This window comes from Bactrocera oleae, chromosome 6 (assembly GCF_042242935.1).
Source record: "Bactrocera oleae isolate idBacOlea1 chromosome 6, idBacOlea1, whole genome shotgun sequence".
NCBI classification, from domain to species: Eukaryota; Metazoa; Arthropoda; class Insecta; order Diptera; family Tephritidae; genus Bactrocera; species Bactrocera oleae.
Window position 1 is genome coordinate 16,777,382 of NC_091540.1, and position 20,547 is coordinate 16,797,928.

General features: G+C 34.4%; 1 protein-coding gene and 1 long non-coding RNA gene across 2 annotated transcripts in view; both read right to left on the bottom strand.

Annotated features, from left to right (window-relative positions):
* The window catches only part of Mi-2 (chromodomain-helicase-DNA-binding protein Mi-2 homolog), a 34,899-nt gene that overhangs the window by 11,247 nt on the left and 3,105 nt on the right, over positions 1 to 20,547 (bottom strand). The window lies entirely within an intron of this gene.
* Positions 374 to 20,083, bottom strand: Su(Tpl) (Suppressor of Triplolethal). The gene is made up of 4 exons (XR_001330742.3): positions 19,963 to 20,083; positions 9,615 to 9,889; positions 9,369 to 9,519; positions 374 to 8,532 (listed from the first exon to the last, which is right to left on the bottom strand). It is a non-coding gene; the product is annotated as a Suppressor of Triplolethal (long non-coding RNA).

The following is a 20,547-nucleotide window of genomic DNA, read 5'->3' on the forward strand; positions in this document are numbered from 1 at the left end:
TAAAAAAAATCTTAGTTCCATCATTTGTTTTTTTTTTGCATCGTTTGCAAATGTATGTGAGCGTGAGTGTGTGTTACAAGTATTTGTTGTTGTTCTTTTAAGCTTTCATATTTTTGAAGCAAAATACGTAAGATGAATTGAGCTCGTTTTTTAATTACTTTTATCAGCTGTGCATTTTTATTACGATTTTTGGTGTTGTTGTAATTTTTTAATTATTATACTTGTGTACGTATGTATATGCATATGTATAACGAAATATTAAAATTTTTAATAAGCGAATTCAAGTGAATATTTGTCGTAAGCTGTGGGATGTATTCTAAATACAATTTTAGCACACTCGTCCTTCAAACAAATTGTAACAAATAAAAAACTATTTATACCAAATTTAACTAATTTTTTAACTTTTTATTTTTTTTTAACTTCAAGTTCAACATTTGCTTGTAATTTATTTAATTATTACAGCTGTGCCCGCCCACATAATAAACGGTTGCAATAAACATTTCCAAATTTTGTATTGTACAGGTAGTAAGACGGCAAAAAAAGCATAAAACTAAAACAAATATGGGCATTTGCCACTTAAAACTAATTATTACACAATTACTTCTTTCCTTAAAATTTCTGCTTGCTCTAGTTTTGTTTTTTGTTTTTCAATTGATTTAAAAATATATTTAATTATGTATGTGTATACTATTTTTAAAGATAAGTAAATTTTTACGATATACTTATGCGTTTCTTCTTTTATAATAAAATATTTTTTTGTTTTGTTTTTTGTTTTTAGGATATTTTACGCTCTTTACACTTTCAAATTCACTTTCGCATTCATTTCCTTTTTACTTTCCTTTTAATACAAAACTTTGCGGAAGTTTTGCAATCAGGGCGTATTTAGAACAATCAATAATTAATCCTGTTTATAGTAAAAAAAAACATATTTACAAAAGCAATCTATTTACTATATAGTAAGTATTTATGTATATGCACTTGTGTGTTTTTGCTTAGGTGTGTCGGCGATCCCACACTCAATGATAACAAGAAATACCAACAAAAGCATACCTTTAGCGAGTTACGTTTCAAACTAGGGAAATCACTTTTAGCATAAATACGCCTCGTTTGCAAATTCATTCAATCATCCTTCTGCTTTTCAATTACTTATGCCTTTTGTTATTTTTATATAGGTATTATATTAAAGAAGTCTCACTCCAATAAGCACAAAATCAAAAGTTTCCATTGACGTCATCATCATTGTTCGAGTCATGATCCGAACCATTATCGTCGTCATCATCATTTGAATCATCATCGTTAGAGTCTTCATCATTTGAGTCGGAAGAATCATCTGAATCGGAATCATCATTATTACTATTATTATTGCCCTGATAATGATGGTGACCATTGAATCGTTCCTGTTCCTGTTCCCGTTGTTGGTGCTGCTGTGCGCTATGTTGTTCATCATAAGATGACGCGTGTGTTTGATTTTCCGGCGACAAATAGTATTGTTGATGATACTGCTGCTGTTGTTGTTGGTTGTGGTGCCGTTGTAAAGTGTTGTGTGTATGCTTTTTCTTTCTGTGCAAGGTCTCATCATTGTTTTGATGTTGATCTTGTTGTTGTGTTATTAGATTTGGTTGTTGTTGCTGCTGTTGAAAAAAGTATTGCGTTTGATTTTGATAGCCACTTGGTGGTGAATGATTGCTTTCGCTGCCGCTCACCATCGGTGAGACACGTGCATTATGCGCAGTCGCAGCGGTCAACACATTGGTACTACCATCTACAAAGTGCGTTGTAGCGCCAGCTGCCATATGCATAGCCGCTGTGGTCGAGGCATGCTGTAATAGTTGTTGCTCTTGTTGCTGTTGTTGTTGCTGTTGATGGTGTTGTGCTGCCGCCACCGCAGCAGCAGCCGCCGCCATTGATGTCAATGTTTTATCATAATCGGTCACAAGTTGCTTTATGTGCGCCAACTTAGCATGCAAGTAATCAAAACGTTGTTTGTCCCGCTTCAACTCTTCCTCATTATTTATACGCTCATATTCGGCCACAATTTGTTCTTTAATATGCTCATAATCAGAACAACCTTGTGGCGCACGTTGCAGTTGATCAGCAAGTACTTGGAAGTTGCGGCGTACATCTTCGATGCGTTCCAACAGCTGGCGATACTCATCGTAGTCCCGTTCGAATTCAGTCTTGTATTGGCGTCGCTGTTCAATGCTTGTGATATCTGTGTAGCTGCTAAAATCATAATTTGGCGTTTCTGCGGCGTCTACGTCAACTGCATCGGTGATAGCGGAATGCTGTGTTACCGGCAGTTGAGAATTGCTTTCGAACTGTGACTGCTGGTGATGCTGCTGTTGATGAAGATGTTGGGATTGGTTGTTATGCCGTTGCACTGGAGAGTTTGTGCTGGCGGAATGCGTTTGTTGCGATTGGTAATGTGTACCCTGTTGCAAGTACCGTTGCTGTTCTTGTCCAGGTGGCGTTGGTGAGCGTACACCAACTCCACGCATTTGCTGTTTACTACTACCTGATGCCGTTGCCGTTGATGAGCCCATTGAACGGGACGTTGTCTGACTTTTGTTGTTGCTACTATTTCTCCCCGCCGGAACATGCTCTTCACGCTCATTTTTACCGGCGTTCATAGTTGCGTGCATTTTTGGCGAGTATATGACACTATTACTTGACTTTTGTTGTTGCTGCTGCTGCTGCGCATAGTTGGGCGACTGGTGGCGATAGTTCGCACTGCCACTGCCACTCCGATTGCTATTATCGCGTACCGCTGCTCTACTATTACTACTACTAGACTCTGGAACAAAATTAACACCATATGGCAAGGAACTCTTCGGCGAGCCTGCTAATGCACAACGTTTTATGGTATGCTTCAGATTATTACTGCTACCTTCGTTCTCTTGTATATTATAATTGCTATTGTTCCCGTTTCCATTGTTCGTATTATTTTTCGGCGAAATATTTGTTGTTACGCTGGACGCACCACTGTTGTTACCAGAGTGACGGTTTTCTTTCGGATTGCTGCCAGCTGATTTACTGTTGCCGCTACTATTGGACTTGCGTGCATTATTGTTGCTGCTGTTGACACTACTACCGTTGCTATGAGCTGTATAACCACTTCCTTGAGGATTTTCTATATTAAGCATGAAATCGTCCATATTATTGAGCACATTGTAGCTTAGGTCACTATTACCGGAATTCTCACTACTTTGCGTGGCGTTCCTAGGACCTTGTGGGGAATAGGTAGACGCTTTAGCCGTTGCATGTTTATTGCGCTGCATTGAGAAATTGGTGTTACCGCTATTCTTGCTGTTGTTCATGGTACCAAAACTGGCTCCGGCACGTGCACCGTTACCCCCAGTGTTATTATTGCTCGCCACATTCATGCGACTAACACTAGCTCCTGTGGCCGCCATATGACTAATACGTTGCTTCTTCGGCGGAAATGGCTCATCGTACTCCAGACTAGTGCGTTTCAAACTGTTGCCGCCATTCATCCCCCCACCACCAGCTAGTGGAGGAGGGCTGCCCGTGTGTGTTGAAGTTGGACTCTGGCCTGACGTAGAACTGCCCGCATCTGAGCTAAGTGGGGGAGTTAGGTTCTGGGGCTTGCGCCGTTTTAGCTGCTGTAGCTCCTGCTCAGTGTAATATGGCCAATTTTCGTTTACGTCATTCCACATTTGGCGCCGTAAATTGTACGTGTTGTCACGTGAAAGTGCAATATCCTTGAGTATATTACTTATAAGTGAGCGTTCACGATCACGTAATCCTTCATTCTGTAAACGTGCATATAATTCGGGCTTCTTGAAAGGCCGCAAGGCAAGTAAATGGATCAGGCGTTCACGTATTTTACGACGCGATATGTCAGGTAACTTGCCGCCTCCACCATTAGCATTTGATGCTGCGCCACCTTTAGTGCCACCACCCGCCTTCGAACCATTACCAGAGAACGAACTACCGCCTCCACCGCGTGAGAAATTGCCGCCATTACCGCCAACTGCATTACTGTTCAGCCGTGACTGTTTGCTGTTAACACCACTATTAACTAATGTAGATGTGGTGGATTCGTTCGGCGAATTATGTTGAGTAGCTGACGCATACCCGTTGGAGATGCCACCTGCCAGTGTGGAAGAGAGCGATGAGGCGGATGTTAGCGATGGTAGTGACGGTGATAAGTTGTTCTGAGAATATATATTGCTCGCACTACCGTTGCCATAACGATTATTAGCGCTACTACTACCACTGGCAATTGTACCCGATCCGCCTAGAAGCGTGGGATTTGGTGAACGTGAGGATGAGGATGATGTGGACAAATTTGTGCCACCAAGTTTATTGTTAGCGCGTTCATTTGTCACATTACCGCTATTTAACGCTGGTGGCGAATTGCTATTCAGCGACGTTGTTAATTTACTACGACTAAGGCTACTTAAATAATTACTACTGCTATTGTTGTTGTTGCCATTGTTATTTCCACCGTGGCTCAAATGCGGATAGACTGTCGATGACGGAACAGATTTCTTTACCTTACGTCCAATATCAGTTTGATTTGGCTTAATTTCTCGTATACATTTACTCTTCTCCGTCTCTTCGGCAATTGCCATTTTGGTACGGGTCGTGTCATAGATATCATCATTGGCATGGATACGCATGCGGTATGGTATTGAACCAAGCACATCGAGACCTTCGGAAGTCTGTTGTATACACTCAAGGGAGCCCTCAATATCATCGATAGTAAAACCAAATTTACGACCTTCATTGCTGTCCAATGTGGGAAAATAGATGACACCGGAATTGCCATTGACTTGTATTTTGGGACGTTGACCATTTGTGAAGCGTTTGCTATTCTCATTGTGTTGATATTCCTCGATAGCGCGGTATGCTGAATCTGTGAGTTTAACAAAAAAATAGTCCTTAGATTCATCGGAGTAACGATTTTGTGACATGCCATAGTTGCCGGACGTAAGTGCTGAAGGGCATTTTGCAGTGGCAATCGAATTTGTCATAACGCAATACAATCAAACTGCGTGGCGGTTATTGGTTGTGTTTAATTCTATAGATAATTCACACTCGTTTAACACTTGCAGGTCTTAAGATGTTTATGATATCCTATTCTGTTAGATTTAGACAATTTTACGTTGATATAGATATACTTTTGGCGCAGGTGAGTTACTTTTTCCTTTGATACTTATATATCTGCTTCTAAGTAGTGCTTGGAGTTTAATTTGCGACTGTGGAAGTATAACGTTTGTTCGAGTTATGTATTAATTTTTTTTCTGTAGGAAGCATCAACCGTGGAAGAGTTATCGTTGGCCGCTTTAGTAGATTTTTAACAATACAAACTCTTAGGACGTGGTAGTATTGCAGTAGTTCTCTTTCAACCTTTTCAGTTATATTTATTTTGATTATTGATTTAAAAAATGTTTCATAGAGTTTTACTCGCTTTCAGTTGAATAGTTTTTGTGGAACTTTTTACAAGTGCTGAATAAAAATAAACGTACTGCAATTAGTAGTGTTTACTGTGGAGAAGTCAATAATTCCACGTGTATTTTGTTAACGTCTGCTCTAGTATTGTTTGGAGGACAAACCGTTTTGAAAAATTCTTAAATTTTTTTTTTTTATGTTGTGTCTATCGACAAGTTTTTTAGTCGTAGCTGCACCTCTAATTTTTTGGTCTTTGTTGGTACGATATTGTATTTGGCTTTATTGTTGTAAATTTTTGATTTCACGATGAACAGTAACTTTTCTTAGATACTATTTTTGTGTATTGTTTTATTCACTTCCGTATCCACTGTGAATGATGATTACGCGTGATTTTCATTGGTTAGGATCAGCGATTATGGCGAAAATTCTTGACGCGTCTGGATCGTATGCAATTTTATGCTTTTGATTAAACTTTTAATATGTTTCTCTTGTTATATGTATAGTATAGTTATAAGTTTTTGGATTCTATAAGCAATACTGCGACGAAAAAATTTGCCTTCTTTCTTTTTCTAATTAATTCGACGGTGGATCGCGCTTTATTGTGTGCGTACGGGGTGTGCAAAAAAAAAAAAGGTCACAGACACAGGCACGCCTGCTGATCTGTTTACTGTTTGTATTAGGGGGGCTTTTTCGCAGCCGCTATTCACCGTCTTATGTGTGTCCTATTTGTGTATTAGTTATGCCCTTGTTGGAGCTGTTGGTAGTCGCTCACCGTTGTTCGACGTGATAATTTTTTAATGTTCTGTTCTATTTTTCACGGGTAAAATCGACTGAGACAATTTAATTCTGGTATGGTTGGTACTCAAAGTAATAGCAATTTTCTTGTTAAATAACGAAATTATTTAATTGGGTTAAGGTAGGCATGGATTTTGTTGCTGCTGGTGCCGCTGCTTCTGTCACTGCGATAGATATTTTATTTTTTGTAATTTTATTGGCTATTGTTGTTTTTATCTTTTTATTGTAGATTTTGTCGTTGTTTTTGTTGGTATTTACTGCCACTACTATTATAGCTATAGCTGTAGTTATAGTTGTGGCTGTGATTGCTACTGTTGCTGCTGCTACTACAACTACTGCTGATGAAAATACAAACAGTTGTGGTATCTGCAAGATACGTTGTACGTATCTCCATTTGTCACTGCCTACATTTGGTGCGTTGAAGCAAGACAACAGTACGTACTTGGCTCTAGTAGATTTTCGCTTTGTTTCTATGTAGTATATAGATATGTGGCGACGTTGCGACGAATTTCAGCTGCTACTGTTGTTATTGCTAAAAGTCATTTGTGTATGGTTTTTATAATATATATTTAATTCAATATGCATACACTTGTAGAATGTCAAAATGAAAAAAAAATACAAAAAAAAAAACAATAGCGTTGCGTGTTTTTATTTCTTCTATATCTCCTGTTGTTTTTGTCAACGTCTCATTTCAATATAAGCGAAATTTTTGCTCGTTTCATCAATTAGTTATTGTTGGATTTGCTCTTGGTGCTCTGGGGATTTAGTGGTTTTTATGATTTTTTGCTTCTTTTGCTCTTTTTGAAATATTTTTCATGTATCTACCATACTGTCCTTCTGCTTTACTTTTTGATTAAAAAAACTTATCATTAATTTTATTCTTGCAAAATTTTGATCAGTTTCAGCACAAAATCTACGTTTCGAAGTCACACTTTTTATGGAGCACTTATTACGTTGATAATTTGTACAATTTTCTATTGCGTGAATTTTTCGGCTTCTAAAAAACTAAATAACTTTTTGAATAACACTTCAATCACTCTACTCTCTCCACACGATTATATGATGTACGCGACGCAATCATATATAGTATATGTTAATTTAAGTTCATTTTAAATTAAAGGTATCTTTATCGACGTCCGAAAGGTATCTGTGAAACGAAATCGAAACGAGTTGTTTTCCAAGCGGTTGCTTGCTTGACTGGCTAGTTGGTTGGTTGTTTGGTTAGGTAGTGCTGCTTTGCTTGCCTTGCTTTTATCGTTGTTGTTGTGCTCGTGCTGTTGTTACTGCTACTTTAATTTCAGTTTAGTACGTGCTTTGTATCACTTGTTGTTGCTTCCCGACTGCTTGTACGTTGCTGTCACTAATTGTTGTTGTTATTTTTATATTGACAATCAGCACAAAGTCGAATGAAACAAGTTTGCAATTTGTACTCTCTATCTACGCTCTCTCTATTTCATGCACTCTTCTTCTCCAATTCACGGCGTGATCACTCTCCGACCTTTTATACTCTTTCAATCTGCGCTCTTTCCCCTTTTTGACAGGCACTTATGATTTTTTCTAAAAAATTGCACCCTAATCAAGCAACTTTTAGACACAAAACAACAAACGTATAATTAATTCTGTTGGTTTGTCTTGGGAGAGAATTTCCTTTTTTCAGGCCAACAGATTTTGTGATGTTCGTTGTTAAGCAAATTTTTTGCTTTCCTTTTTCTTGTAATACAAACCAGTTTCTTATATAGTGTTATTTAACATACGAATATGTATATTCACCCTCTCATAAAATCGATCATTTACTAAATTTTATAGTCTTGGTGCCACTCTCTCATTCTCTCAAAAATCGCTGGTTACCTGTAACTTTACCAGCTGTGCTAATAAACACGTTCGTTGAAAAACGACGAGTGAATTATGCATTAACGAGCGAATGACAAAACAAAATGAATTTGGTGTAGCGGGGCGGTGTTGGGTGTGTTGTATATAAACGTAAACACATACAAAACGGCTGATGTATCTTTTGATTTTTGTACAAATATGACTATTTTCGAGTTGACTCTACCGCCGCTCGCTTATTTGTTGTTGTAGTTACTTTTGCAATCACTCGCTGGAACTTATTCTCAGCTTCTCTCTGGCGAGTACTTGTCGATCACTACTGCTTCGTTGTTGTTGCTTATACTAATATTACGGTATTGTTTACGTATATTTTAATATATATTTTTTTCTTTGACGATTGCCAAAATTGCTTTCAATCTCCGCTAGTCGCTGTATTTCCTTGTTGTTTTTGTAAATGAATTTTGAAGGGGGTTTGCGCGACGAGAAACAGTTCTACAAAAAATTGCTTTATTTGTAAAAAATGTACTTCAGTAGGGGTTATTGACAGCAATATGAAAAAAGTGCAATTTTTGTATCTAAACCGAAAAGAGCTCTGTACAAAACATTGGTTATTTCAATTGTACTTGTATTGATAAATACCGGGAAATGATTTTTAAAAATTAAGTGACTATTGTTTTAATTTGCTATTAATGATATGTCTATCTCATATATTAATTTGCTGGTATAATCATTAATACTAATTTTTTCTACAGAGGCTCTCATTCCTGAAGTTTTTTATATTATATTTAATTTATTTATGACTCTGGCACGGCTTTTTGTAGACGTGTAACAAATGTATGAATTGGATAAAATTTCTTTGAAAGTATTTGATAATAAAGATACATCTCAGCTTACAAATATAACTACATATGATGTTTTTATAGGAAATATTTTGAAGGTTCTTTAGTTTATTCGTTAATTGAATGGAAAGTGAGAAATAGTATTATCAAGGGCAACATTTTGTTTGTGTTGGTTGTGGTGTCCGAATTTGCACGAAAATAGCGTAGTATTTTCAAAAATCCATTTACAATAGAACTTTCATTATTTCTTTTCAAATAAAAAAAATACATCAAAAATATTAGTAATATTTGGAAGATGAAATCTTTATGGTGTGGTAGACAAAATACCATTAATCAAATATAATTATGTAGTTAATTTTATTAATAAATAAAAACAAATGTTTTTCTTTTAACAAGACTATATATGAAATTAAAAACAACTCAATTCGGTTTAAAAAATGCATTGATTTTTCATATACACACCGTCCAAATAGCATTTGAGCAACTCACTTTATGTACTTTTCGGGGACGTCCACACTGATGTATTGTGGTTTAAAGTGCAATTACAACTGACCTGATGAACGAAATCAAATCGAAATGTAAGATGTTTGGAGTCTTGTTGTAGCATACAAATTGACTGCTGACGTGATGACGAAAATTTCTATAAAATTTCTTCATTAGTATATGCAAAGTACATTTTTTTGTTTTGAGTTGCTTGTGATTTATATTTTATTCTTTGATAATTTACTTGCTTACTGTATGTTTGATGAACTGCAAAATAGTACTCTTTTAAACTCAATGCCGCCTTATCTCTCTTTCCTCACACTCTACTTTGTCTTCTTTTCGTGAATGCACTTTGTTTTGTTATTATTTTGTCAATTGTTGCGATTGAATTGATGTTTGGCTGACTGGTGGCATGGTGTTGTTGATGGTGAATTTGGACTATTGGCGTTCTAATATTGAATTCTTTCCGGTTTACTCTTTTATTCCTTGGGATTTTTAAACTACGTGTGTTTTGCGATTTGAAAGTGCTTTATGTAGAAAATACAAAATTTATTTAAAATAATTTTATCACTGAAAATGTATATGTATGTATATACATATGTCGCTCGTCGTTTTTGCTCTATGTTTTACGTTGTCTCCATCACTTGTCACTTTATCGATTGTAAGGACCGACTTTTTTTTTTGTTTTCTTATGTCACCAATAAGCAATACCGTTTGCGCGCATAATTTCTTATCGTAATTCCTTTATAAACCGTTGAGATTGTTATATGTTTGTTTATTCGGCGTTATGCATCATTATTTTGCACTATTTTCACTTTTTACATTATTATTCCACAAAAACAAAATTTTTCTTATTGTTGTTCATAGTCTAAGCGTTCAAAATTCGCGAATCTACCTGTTATAACTACATGCGACAAAAATCTAGTTACTATCATGAGTATATTAACTCAAACAACTGTTATGGGACATAACACAAGTTTCGAGGAATAATTTAGTGGTATTATTAGTATTGCCTAGTCTTAGTCTCCTGTAAAATAGTAAGCCTTCAAGCCTATTCTAAAAGTATTCTAAAGGCATCTCTAGTAAGAACGTGTACAAAAACAAGAAAATAGTTCTTATATCATGCAGAGATCGTCATAAATTTTCCCCTTTTTTCTTTGGAATCGACACAGTAATCTGTAAGATGAATATTTATGATGATCGGAAAATATTACATGTGTATATTTTTCAAAATGTAAATAAAACCAAGAGAAAAACTTTAACTACGGTTGCACGAAAGCTATAATATACTTCGCAAATAAAAAAGTTTCCTTACAAAAACATTTTGATAGTTCAGTTTGCATGGCAGTGCGACCTGATCAATTTGTTGTGATATTGTACCGTAGTCTTGGACAATAATCCGTTCCGTTCCCATGACATACGGGTCTACGTAACCGGAGCGGACCCGGAATTTAATCCGGCCAAGGACTGTTAACTTGGCAGAATTCTGCCGCTACAACAACAAAAACCATAATCCATGCCAAATTTCGGAAAGATATCTTGTCAAATACAATAATTTGCATGCAAGAATTTGATTTTGATCGTTTAGTTTGTATGGCAGCTATATGCAGTAGTGGTCCGATATCGGCGAATCCGACAAATGAGTTGATACTTGGAGAGAAAAAGACGTGTACAAAATTTTCAAATTAATATCTGAAAAACTACGGTACTAGTTCGAGCGAATACAGATTGAAAGACCGACATATATAGATAAATCAACTCAACTCATCACGCAGATCATTGATATGTATATATATTATAAGGTCTCTGACGTTTCTTTCTGTATGTTACAAACTTCTTGGCAAACTTAATATACCCTGTGCAGGGTATAACCATTGTTCCTGGCGCTCTAACTTGTAGGACTCGCACTTTAGTCTACAAGATTATAATTGGAAAAGACGCTCGACTAAGCAGCAAACTGAAATTAATATCAACTCAGATTTTACGTTCGACGCATTATGATAAAAGAGTATACACAAAATATCTTTGACAATTGAACAATTAAAATGCTTTATGCATATAATTTCAAATAATCATTATACACATGAACATACATACAAAGATCGTGTTATACCAAGATCGTGGCTAAAATTAACACATTTTCACTAATTTAAATGTATGCATATCAACAATTTCTTTAATGTTACTATACTTTTTATAAATGTTCCATTCATAACCCCAAATCCAAAATCAAAAGTTGAAAAGTAATTATTTCGTTGGAGGTTCGATTGATTCGTGTGACCTTCAGAGTGAGAAGGCAAATGTTCATAATGTGAGGTGTGAAAAAGATAGTTATAAGAAGATATGAAGAGGGGCAAACTCAATGAAGAGAACTGTATAGGTATGTATATTTGCATCGCTGAGAGTATATAAGGAGATCTACGAGTATACGTACATATACTCGTATGTACAAGAAGCGTTCATATTTAAATGAAAATATGCACGACAGTATAAGTACGATTTCGATCGTACGTAAGCGAGAGAACAAAATTAGTGAGAGCAGAGGCATTTAGTTTAAACCCAATACAGCTGATATGAAAAGTAAAATCCAACAAGACAAGTTTTATATACATATATATATTTTTTTTGATATACTTATGTTTATTGTAATTGAGATACAGTAAGGCTAATGCTGGGGTTTTTAATAAATTTGTATACGTACAAACGTGGACACACTTATTTGCAACTGTGTGCACATACATCATACATACTTAAATATTATATCTCGAGCAAAAGGCCGTAAAGTATCTTATGCAGAAGATTATCGTTACGAAATGAAATCAAGCAGTGCATAATAATTATACCTTTTATTGGTTTTTTTTATATTCAAACTGTTACTCAGCAAGTAGGGTTTGCCGAGACAAGTCTATGTCACGTAGGGGCTTTCGCAAAACGATTAAAACCAGTGACCGAGAGAGAGGGGAGAGCAGGAACAATTCCTCAAGGGCCCGGAGTGCTCAGGGCGACCCGGTACTCGCAAGATATTTTTGCAGAAAAATTAAAAAATTGTGCAATTGTTAATATTTGCTTGAAAATATGCATTCGTGCTAGTGTGCTAAGTGCGAATTTATCGACTAATTGAAGAACTTGGGTCAACATAAGGTAAGTTGAATAAAACAAATGAGATATGGAGCTAGTTACTAAGGTACAAGGAAAGAGAGCAGACAGAATTCATATGAATAATAGTTCAATCTACCAACGAGCTAATAATCGTCCATTCGTATCATGTCTGACAGATCAGCCAACCGATCGCTGCTAACGGTTATAACTGTACACATAGTTTACAATACAAAACTAAACTCCATTTTTTGTAAGGGGGTAACAAGGCTATAAAAACGGCAACCATAGAAAAACTTAAACTATTAAAGTCAAAGATAGTACATACTTAGTTGCAAGCTCGCAAATAGGTGCGGACATACCAAATACCGTCGAGCTTGAAGATCTACTGCGCTTACTAAAACATACAGTATACGAAAACTAACAACAATAGATATGTTAAAAACGATAACAATTACAAAAGTATTGCACCAATTACCCTAAAGCTGCATTCGAAATATAATTTAAGCTTTATGCGAAAGAGTTGGCATGCAGGAATGAAAAAAGTACAATAAAACGAAATGCGAAAAAACAAGTTTTCAAGCTAAGACATTTCGAAGTAAAGCTCGACGAAGAAACAATTTAATAAATTAATAAAAAAAAAAAAAAAAAAAAAACTAAACGAGGAAATCAGTAACCAAACGACCAAACAGACGACCTGACAGTCAGCAAGTGAAATACATAAATCCATTTATATATATATGTATGTATATATATATTATGCACTGTATTATGGCTGTTGAATATAAGTAGTTTCTATACGTGTAGCAACTGTGATTGTGACTGGCGTTAGCTTTGGGGTTTTGGTTTAAGGTTGTGCTGTATATGTATGACCGTTTTTTAGCTTTATGTGAATAATACTTCTACACATGCGGGGCCATTTGGATACACAATGTATATATGAGCATACCTTTGCATGATTATACATATATATATATATATATGTATGTAGCTCAATATGTAAGTAACAAATATATAATCAACTACTGCACTGACAAACAGACCACAATCGAAAACGAAGAACTAGAGCATGAGCAATAATAATGCACAACCGTTATTTGTATGACCAATCCTTTTTAAATATTTTATTAAATACTGAGTTAATAGAGTTTTATACAAAGGTGATGATCTGTTAATTTTCAAACGTACCTCTACCACCTCCCGAAGTTCCCGATGTAATCTTTTGACTAGAGTCGAATTGCTTTATATAAAGTTTACTAAATCTTGCCGCATTAAAGCCTGGGTACATACATTCCTTAACCATTGCATTTTAAACAACAGCTATTTGTTCAAATGTATCCTTAAATTGAGAATTTTTCTTCGTATATAAAAAAGTAGCGTAGGCTATCTTTAAATATTATTCAGTTAAAAACTTTTCAGATGACAAGACAAATCTGTTTTGAGATAACCTTTCCCACATTTGAGAACTTTGACCCAAGACATATCGATTTCCAATTTGAGTATTTTGTTTGGAAATGGGTCAGAAGGACTCAAGGACATTCGCCAAGGCAATAAATACATAGCCGTTTGCATTAAAGAGAGCAGCTCCACATAGCTAAAACAATAAAAAGGTTAGCTTCAGATGCACTAAAGCTGTAATACCCTTCACAAAAAAATAAGTTTCCATACAAGAACTTGATTTTGATCGGTCAGTTTGATATATAGGTCCGATTCCCCCCAAATTTACGAAGATATCTCTTGAAATAAAAAAGTTTTTCTTACAATGACTTGATTTTTATCAATCAGTTTGTATGGCAGCTATATGCTATAGTAGTTTGATTTATACAAAGTGTTCACAGGTCAATAATCCATGCCAAATTTCGGCTCAGCTCGTCAATATACCCTGTTCAGGGTATAAAGACGTTGAAGTGAACAAATCTTCCGAATTCATATAAATAAATAAAACATATATTTTCCTCTTCTCTTATAAATCAGTAGTATTGGGTGTTTATAAAAAATGGAAGTGGTTATGTTTCCTACAGACTCGACTGAAACAACCAGAGAAATAGAGCTAAAAGTTAGGAACTGGGTGTTTTAACATATTAATTTGCCAAAGATATATAGAGAACTATTCTTTAATTTGTATCCAAAACTGAATTCCAGGAAACGTGTGTCGAAACTGTGCTATCAATAAATATGTATATCTAAATTTATTTTATAGTACACTTCAACAAGTATATGCTTATATCCATGGGTCTGAAGTGATTTCGATAGGATTACCCCAATGGTATGGCTGAAGCCCGTCGAGTAAATTTACAATGCAAAGCACTTATGACCGAAAATGGATGATGGGGGCACACAGAAAAATAGGTGAGCGAATTAAAGCAACAACAACAAAAGCGGCCAAATGCCACTACGGAACCAAAATCTATGTGAATTCATACTATTCAAAGTGTATGACCAAATAGACGAACTAATCGACTGACAAAACCACGAGCAAGCAATTCACTCACGTTATTCGGACTGGGTCGAAGTTGCTACATATTTGTGTTGTTGTTGTTTTGAGCTGATTGCATACTTGCACAGACGTTCCAATGAACGAACGAACGACCGTAAAAACAGAATGACGACAAATGTACGGATAGACGCCAGTTTTAATGTGTAGACGAATTGCTTTATGAATGCTGCACCGTCGTCGCACAAACAATACTTTCACTTCTTTGCGTTTTTATTTCGAACAATTTTTCTTTTCGTTCTTTTTTATTCATTTTCGCCTTGTTTTACTCATTTTGCTTTTCGTTTCGTATACTTTACTTTGCAACGCTGTTGCTATATAATTTTATATATGTATGTATATTTTTCTTCAAATTCAGCGAATACAAATTATGCCTCGCTTATTCAACGAACGGTATAGATACCATACCAAAAGCAGCAATAACAACAAACAACATTGAACACAGCAACCACAGTGCGATTTATCTGCCTACCAGTAATTTATAATTTTTTTCGATTCCCGATGAAATTGTATTTTTAGTATATTTTTTCGGCCGATTGCATTTTATTACACACATATAGATGTATTTTGGTGAAAATGCACACGTTTCCTCTTCTCTTTCGGCTTTTTGGTAAAATTAATATAAATACTCTCATATATGTGCACAAGGTAAATGAATTTAATAAGATTCTTAACCCGTGAGAGCTGTGAACTCAGGGAAGAAAAATACTTATCTACCACCTCCACTTCAAATAATTGATTTCGAATTAGTTTAAATAAAAACCGTATACAAAATTTCATAAACTGCGAATTATTTTAGAAATATTTAGTATTTATTAGAGAAATATTAAGTATTCTTTTGCATAATAAAACTGCGGTTTAAAAAATTAATTAAAATTCTACTAAATCCTAATTACTAAATCCTTTAAATAGTACATTATTAAAGTAAAAAATTATTGTAGTCGTACTAAATTTACTTATTTCAATCTAAGTTAATATAACTAAATTTCATAAATTTTTCTAACTTACATAAAGCTATAAACCTAAAAGTTCGGGTGTTTTCTATTTCACACCAATAAAGTTAAATGCAAAAACACTAATGGTTAAAAAGTTATTTACTAAGCAACATATATAGATTTCTTTTAATACCCAACTTTATTTTAATCTAACAACCCTTTTTAATTCAATGATTAGTGGAAACAATCATACCTAATTAGGGAATTACCGAAATTAGCAACTTTAGTGGATTATGTAATGTACTTTTGTCTTTATTTTTAAAAGGCAACTTAAAAGTATTTCCTACAAATGAGTAAATTTTTTACACATTAAAACTTAAAATTTTCGCAACTTTTCGATGCATTTTAGCCAAGGGCTTCAAAATTTTAGATATTGTAAACCACACTTTATTATAAAAACGCACATACATCACTTTTTCCCTTTTTAGTTTTATATGAAAGTACATGAATATACATATATTTTTGATACATACATGATTCATTGAGATTTAATAGAACTCATCACATACTTATGAATAGCCATTTATTAGCACATTTTCTCAATAAATTGCAACAATATTGCAAGCGTAAATACAGTAATTGTTATTAATACCTACATACAACGGTAAAACTGTTCACCTATTTTATGTACGTGTATTTGGCAGGCGAGGGCCAATATCACATGTAAATAGAAATATTTGAAAGTCAACAAATTACTTTTGATTACCTTTATATTTTTTTGAGAAATAAAATGGTTACAAAAAAAATATAGTAATACTAATTATTAATACGATAACCTCTCGGAAGAAGGCACTGCTATCGATAATAATTGAGTATATTTTATGCATACTATTTATATGGTATTAAAAAGAATCATCAATTTCATACTTATTTTTACAAGTTTTTTTTTATTTTAATAAAAACAATGCAAACAAATTATTGTAAATCTTATAGTCACATTTAAGGAGGTAAATTAAAAAATGTATAGCCTTGAAAATCTAGGATTTGATTTTCCTTAATTATGTCCTCTTAGCATATTAGCAAAACCATATGCTTGCCCATAGCAATTGAAGCAACGGAAATTATGCGATTAATAAGAACTAAAAATAATATAACCTTTAAGACTTCTGTATATTTTTGCAAAACAAAGTTAAATAATAGTTTAATTAATTTTGGTCACATTTTTTAAATTTATTGAAAATGTTAAGGCATTTATACATACATATATATAAATATCTGAAAGTAATATGTCTGGCACATTTTCTACCCCTACTCTCACTACCTGGTGAAATCAGCCATATCGGCTTTAATAAGTCCCAATACGTAGTATACCTTTTCGCTGAGCACCTAAGTATTGCCACACCCCTATTCAACATCTTAATCAAAATATGTTAGAAATTATAGATTTTTAATCCAGGACAGAGAACTTAAAACAATGAGAAGGTGCAAATTGAATTTTGTATGATGCTCGATTGGTTGGCTGAAAATTTGAGATCAAGGAGTTCACCACTTTCTGTATAGTTTTGCTGTTATTTAACAGAAATGAGAATTTTTAACAACGTTCTCTGACAAAATACGTATCTACCAATATAAAGAGAAAAATGAAATGAAATGAATGAGAAAACAAGAAATACAAATGCCATTTCACATATGCATGATTATTTTTTGCCATATAAACGATTTTTATGATGAAAATTTGATAAATTATTATTTTTTTGCACAAATGCTACATTGATAAAATGTGAAAGATTATGCAAAAAATGATATTTTACTATTTTCATAATTTTCTAATTTCAATTTTTACAGAATTAATAATTTATGTATGTACATCAATATGTTATATTATATAATATAATAATATATTATCAATTATCAATAAATACATGTAAGCGCACTGCTCTATATGTAAGTATGTATGTACAAATATGCATATGACCGCGCAAAATAAGTAATGCATACACAAATCTACATACATTTAAGCGTACAAATGTAAGTACGTCAGCCAATAAGAAAAATACAAACATTGTTGTACAAAAACAACAATTGTCTCAAATAGCATCAGCAGCAGAAATCAATATGGCAGCCAAATTGACAAATCCTAAATTTGTAGTAAATCACACACCAACAACATTTTCATTCATGAACGCTGGCGCACAAGCAATAAGCTAAGTCGTTTCATTCATAAAAGCAAACGCCTTACACATCTCCCCGAGCATGCGTTTGCCTACAAGCGTCTTTTCGCGACGATGGCAAAAGCTAAAAATCATAAATTGAACAAATTTCTGATATTCCCTCTAGAAGGGAAAAGTGACAACCCCTCAAATATGAGTATTAAAATATTTTAGAATAAAAGTGACAACATAGTAAATTTGTCGATTTACAATTCAAGAAACTTTTTAAAGAAAATATTCAATATTCCTCTGATTTATGTATACAGTAAACCCCGGTTAAGTATCACTCCTCCAATCCCTCTTATCTGCCGGTGTCTTGCTGCATCTCACTTTTTTTTTTCTTAATTTTTTAAAGAAAACGGTAATTTTTTTTTAAATACATAGAAATAATTTTTTTGGTACCACTCGCTTAAGTACCACAATCGCTTATGTACTACAAAGCAAAAAAATCTGAATCTTTGGTTTTGGCACTTAACCGGGATTGACTGTATTTGTCAAAGAATTTACGTAAGTACGTTCGAATTTTTTGTACACACATTGACTTTGCACTTGCCCATATGCGATGTATGTTTGTAAGAGTGTGTATGGCACATCTCGGATTTTCTACCAACAACACAATGTTGTGACGCTTTGTCGTCGCGTCAGTTCTTCGACAACGGAGATTTCACATGAAGTAATGAGTGTACATATCTACATAAAAATACATACAAATGTGTAAACGACATAATATATGTATGTCCTGTTACATATGTTTACACATGCATTTGAAAAGAAAAATTGAAGCATGAATGTGAAATACCGACGGCAAAACACAATTCTGTACTTTTATGACTCCATAATGGTGTCAAGTACAATTAATGAATTATTTTAAGAAATATATCAAAAAACTTTATTAGTAATAATTTAAAAGTATTTAGATATATTTCTCATAATAAAGTAAAAATGAATTAACATAAAATAATTTAAAAAATAATAAATAATAGTTCAATAAAAGGGAATATATTTCAAATGGCATATCAATATGCCCAGTTTTGCTCACATATTATATTCTCTTCAATATTCGTCGGTTGGTTATGTTAAGAGAGCGTATGTGTACAGATTCACCGCTGTTATAAAAGCGAAAAATGTTATTTGTTTCTCGTGCATCTGTGGTGAACTCCTTGATAAATTCCTACAAATTGTTCGCTGTCGAACCTGCACCTTCTCATTGTTTTAAGTTCTCTGTCCAGGATATCTATTTTCGAATTGTATTATTTTTGTAGTAATAGTTAAAAAGTTGAAGAATCGTGTCGAAACGAGACAACCAAGACAACAAGCAATGGAAGACGACTTTGTGAGATACGAGACGACGAGCGATTTTGCACGAAACTCGAGGAAACACATATGCATAAACAGAGTGACACAAACAACTACACATACCACGACACGGTACAAATGACAGCGACTGCGGCGCGTTTGTTAACGGCTGCGACTTTGACAACGACGACGAAGACGACCACGACAATAAGATAAAGTGACGGAAGCAGAGACACAAGCGGGAACGAGACGGTAGTAACATAAGCGAATACGACTGCATGCAAATAACGAGCGAGCGACAAGAGTAGGAAATTATTACGAAGAAAAATTTTTGAAATGTATATTTTTATACGTGAATAGTAACTTTTAATTTAATTTAACATTTTTCTGTAATTTGTTTGTCCTTAGAAAAAAGAACTATTTGAAGTGTCTTTTTACTTCAGCACACACCTTTTCTCTTATACGTGTTTTTGCTGTCTTAAAATTTCACAATTTTATAATTAATCACTCCACTGTTCCATAAACACTAAATTTTCACTCGCAATCAATGTTATAATATCATTACACACCTTATTAGCTATTTACGCGAATAAAAACGCAATTTTTAAGGAATTTATGGATATTTTCACAATCAAGTTCCCCAAGTCGAATTCAGAAATCACGTCATGGCTGCCACGTCCAAGCAACAATGAATCGAATAATTCTCACGGCGGCCCACTTTACTCGTTACGGTTCACTCACTCACACTCACTCGCTCTCTCGCTCGTTCAACTACTGTATAAGCGCCGCTCGCTAGGGGATGCTGTGATATATGGAACACCATATTCCGTGAACATGTGTATATGAAAATAGTCGTACTTCATGGTGCTTGGGAATGCACAATAGCATCGGCCTATGGATCGAAAATACGAACAAATGAATATACTATATAACAAAAAAAAAGGAAACAATTCTATTAATATTAAATACTCACACTAAGTAATCTGACAAATGACATACAAAGCCGGAATAATTGGGAGTTTGGAACAACGTTGAATGTATGGATATGTATTTCTATAAAAGCGAGTAGCTTCGCATGTTGCTTCATATAATAATCATTTTGACGACTTAATGGGTGCAAAAGAGCCAACACTACCGCATTAAAAATGATCTCC